A 3,890-nucleotide genomic window follows, 5' to 3' on the forward strand; every position below is an offset into this window, starting at 1 on the left:
GGGTTGGGAAAGAGGGAGAGAGTGATTTTTTTGGAAAGGGCCAGGCCTGGCTAAGTGGGGTTTTTTTGGCCGCGGTCTTTGGCACATTCTTGATTGTATCATAAATCATTTTCTGCTGTAGCAGAGAATGTGAATACACTTAAAAAGAAGTTTAAAAAAGACATAAAAAAGACATAAAAAAAAACAAAAACAGAAGCCCAGAAGGATCCCAGGAGCACAAATTGGGCCTTGTCAAATTGTGTATTTTGTGTATAGAAGGAAATTTAAGGAGAAATTTACTTATTTTCATATTGTATTTTAACTGTTTCTCTGATCAGAAGTTTTTTTACGACCTGCCTCCTTGTCCCTGACCCGCTCTGGACCATGTTTCCCCCGAACCCCTTCCCGACCCACCTCTTTCTCCGGATCAACCTTTGGAGTTTAACACTGTCTCTCAGTCGCATCACCTTGAACTTTCCGCCCTCCTCCCCACCCTGCGCCCTGTTGTTATTATTATTATTATTATTATTCCTCCTCTTCGACCTTTGGTTCCTCACTCTGAACTCCCCCCCCCCCTCGTTCGCCCTTCCTCTCCCCCGAAACTCTTGGTCATAAATATTGCATTATTCACACTTTCAAACTGTGTATTTTCTTACAATAAAAAAGGTTTAAAAAAAAGGCTTTACTTCTTTTGCATGCACTTTAAAAAGGATTTCAACCCCCCCCCCACGAAAACGAGACGAAAAGGACAAAACTTTTTTATCTTTTTTCAGGTTCCAAGGACGAGCATGATAACTGTCATAGCTTTTTAATAATCTTTGTAAATAAAAATGTTGCTCATGACGCTTTGCTGTCTCATTGTAGCAAGGGGAGACGCTCTCTCCCATGGCCATTCCTGATGCCAGGCAGCCGCAGAAGAGGTGCGTGTGTGTGGCGCTTGTGCCCCGCTTTTGGGACGTTTAGAGCCTTTGCGACAAACCCTTGGCCACCCAGCTCCTCCTCTTGCTTTGGGCTGGGCGCCAGGGTGCCATGGCGCACGCAGCTCGGCACCCGAGACTGCCTTAGACGGGAGGGAGAGAAAGACAAGAAAATGTGTGCCAAGCAGGGGTGGGCATGTTGCAGACCGTGGGCCGCATGCGTCAAATCAGTTTTTTGCGATGGTTTTAAAATGCCCTCCAGGGGCCCAGGAATGACCAAAGCACAAAAAGTGCGAAGGCCCCAAGTGTTTGGTGGCCAATAAATTGATTGATTGATTTGGTTTGATTGATTTGCAGGAGCAGTTCTGATGGCAAGTGTGGCCCTTCCAGTTTTCCTAATGCGGCTCCCTAGCCTTCTACAGTTGCCCACCCCTGGCGCAAATGTGCTCCTGCCATTGCAAGGCCTTTATTGGTGTTCTTTGCAAACTCTGAGGATGAAGACAGACGTAATATTTATGTCCGCACTGCAGTCTTCTCTAAAAGTGCATTTCCTTTCCAGGCGTATGCAGAGTACAAGGGAGCAGCATGGCCTTCTCGGTCTGTAACGGAGACTGTCTCTGGATCATGTTTATTGGGTGGCCCTCTTGGTATCACCCAAGAAATGCATCCAAACCTCAGGACAGTTTTTTAAAATTTCATAACGCTTCTAAAATTACTACTACTTCCTCCGTTGTGGACATGTAAATGTGCAAGTGATGCTTTAAAGATAGACATGGCCTGTTCGCACCTGAACTATGGGAAGAAGGCCAAAACAACCAGCTGACTGATCATTTAGTTCCACAGCTACCCTTCAGATCAGTGAGCTGGGGATGAAAACCAGAGTCGAACCCAGAGCAAAAGAATCTGTTGTGGGCGATTTATATTAGGTCTGTCTTCATCCTTGCAGTTCTAAGATGAATTTTTGGAGGGGAGGTGGAGGGATGTCTCAGAACCCAGCAGCCGTCTTTGGATGCAGGTTCAAATACCTGATTTATTTGCAGTGGCTTCAATTTTTGAATGTGTGTTCGTTTCCATTTAGACCTCAAGGCGTTGTAGAGTGGTCTGGCCTGGCATCATCTCAGCTTTCATAATGCTTAGAAAGTCATTTTCATCCCACTAGAACATCTTGTGTTGTTTTCCTGACACCAAACTAGTTTAAACCTAGTTCAACCTGTCAAAATTTAAAAGTGTAAAAGAAACACATGCTTCAAACTGCTGGCTTGTGTTGCACATTGATACTCCTCCGAATCCGTGTTGTTGCTTTAAATACACGGAGCATGAACCAGCGCTTGAACCATTTTATATTCCCCCTCCCTGGCTTTAGTGAGGCCACACCTTGTAACTAACAAAATTGACTTTAAAAGGCACCTAAGATGAGTAAATTTATCCCTTATATTGGCCAGAATTCCCTTGGCATAAGTTCTCTGATAACAAGTTGTATAATTTGGTCTTGTCTCCCATTCAGTTCCAGATTTTGGAAGTAGAGTTCCACATGTTGCACCACTATGCTTGCGTATGCGCAGTGCATGGAGTTGCTTGTTGGGTCGCACCTTTGGGGTCTCAGTTCCGTTGCGAAACATTGTCACTGAACAGAAGGATTGCATTGCCCACTTAGTCCATAACTCTGCATTTGGAATTGTATGCGACAGAATCGCAATGTAGAATCGCAGCCGTCAAAGTGACAATCGCAATACCTTTTGTTATTTGGGGGAAAGAATTAATTGCATGTAACTAAGTTGGTGAAGGCTATGGTCTAACATCTTGCAGGGCTGCCCCTGCATTAAATGCAGCGGAGGGGGTGTTTCTTCCCCACCCTGTTTTATCCGCAAAATGTACACGTTGGTATGTGATGCTACATTTAAGCATGCGTGTTCCATCAGTGTGCTGCTAAAATGGTTCCTGACCGTTGGGGAGGAAACTACCCCTGTAAGTGAAATATTCTCTTCATCCAAAATGGTAATCTGGGAATGAAATAGTCCTGTGGTCACACAGTGGGCATCTTCCTCCATGTACCTAGCAAAAAGATCTGTGGCTTGGCTGGTTCTGATCCAGTGTGGTGTAGTGGTTAGAGTCCTGGGCTACGACTTGAGAAATCCTGGTGAGAGTAGATGGCCAATTTTGGGCCAGTTTCTCCCTTTCCTCGGGGCTGCCCCACCTGACCTACCCCACAGGGCTGTTGTGAGGCTCAAGTAGGGCAGAAGAGTGAGAGCAGGAAAGGCAGGCTATAAAGGGAAGGAAGGAAATACATTCTGAAAGAAGACTGGTCTTATTCTTTGCCTTTCTTTCCTTGTCTTTTTCATTATTCCGTTGTGGCAAGTCCTGTTTGGTAAATGATTGACGTTCACCTAGCTGCCTTCCTTGCCCCCCATTGCCAAGTTCTTTTCAATGAGCCGCAGGCCAGCAAATGAAAAGTTCCTCCCCACTTTCTCGAGATACAGAATGTTTACATTTCACATAGGTTATAACAGAGTGCCAGGCGACCTGTAGCTCCTCAGGGATGTATCTGCACTGCAGTTATGACCTAGAGCAGTGGTGGGGTCTCCTTTTCTGGACATCTTCATAAAAAGACCAGGCAGCTACCTGCTAAGGATGCTCTAACTCAGAGGTCCTCAACCTTAGATCCTCCAGCTGTTTTGGACCTCGGCACCCAGAAGCCTTTGCCAACATGGCCAATGATGAGGAAATCTGGGAGATGAAGTCAAAAACATCTGGAGGACCAGAGGTTGAGAACCATGGACTTTGGGGCTGGACTTGATCTATGGGGCCCCTTCTAGCTCTGGGATTCTATTCTAAAGCAAATGTATTGGTTTGTTGACACACCATCCAATGGATCTACTCTAGCTGGGACTAACCAACAAGACCTAGGGCTTTTGTGGTAGAATAGTCCACCAGTGAATATATCTTGGCCATTTGCCTTGCAACGGACCTGAAGGTGGCGACCCAACAGCCGACAGG

This window comes from Sceloporus undulatus, chromosome 10 (assembly GCF_019175285.1).
Source record: "Sceloporus undulatus isolate JIND9_A2432 ecotype Alabama chromosome 10, SceUnd_v1.1, whole genome shotgun sequence".
Taxonomy (NCBI): domain Eukaryota; kingdom Metazoa; phylum Chordata; class Lepidosauria; order Squamata; family Phrynosomatidae; genus Sceloporus; species Sceloporus undulatus.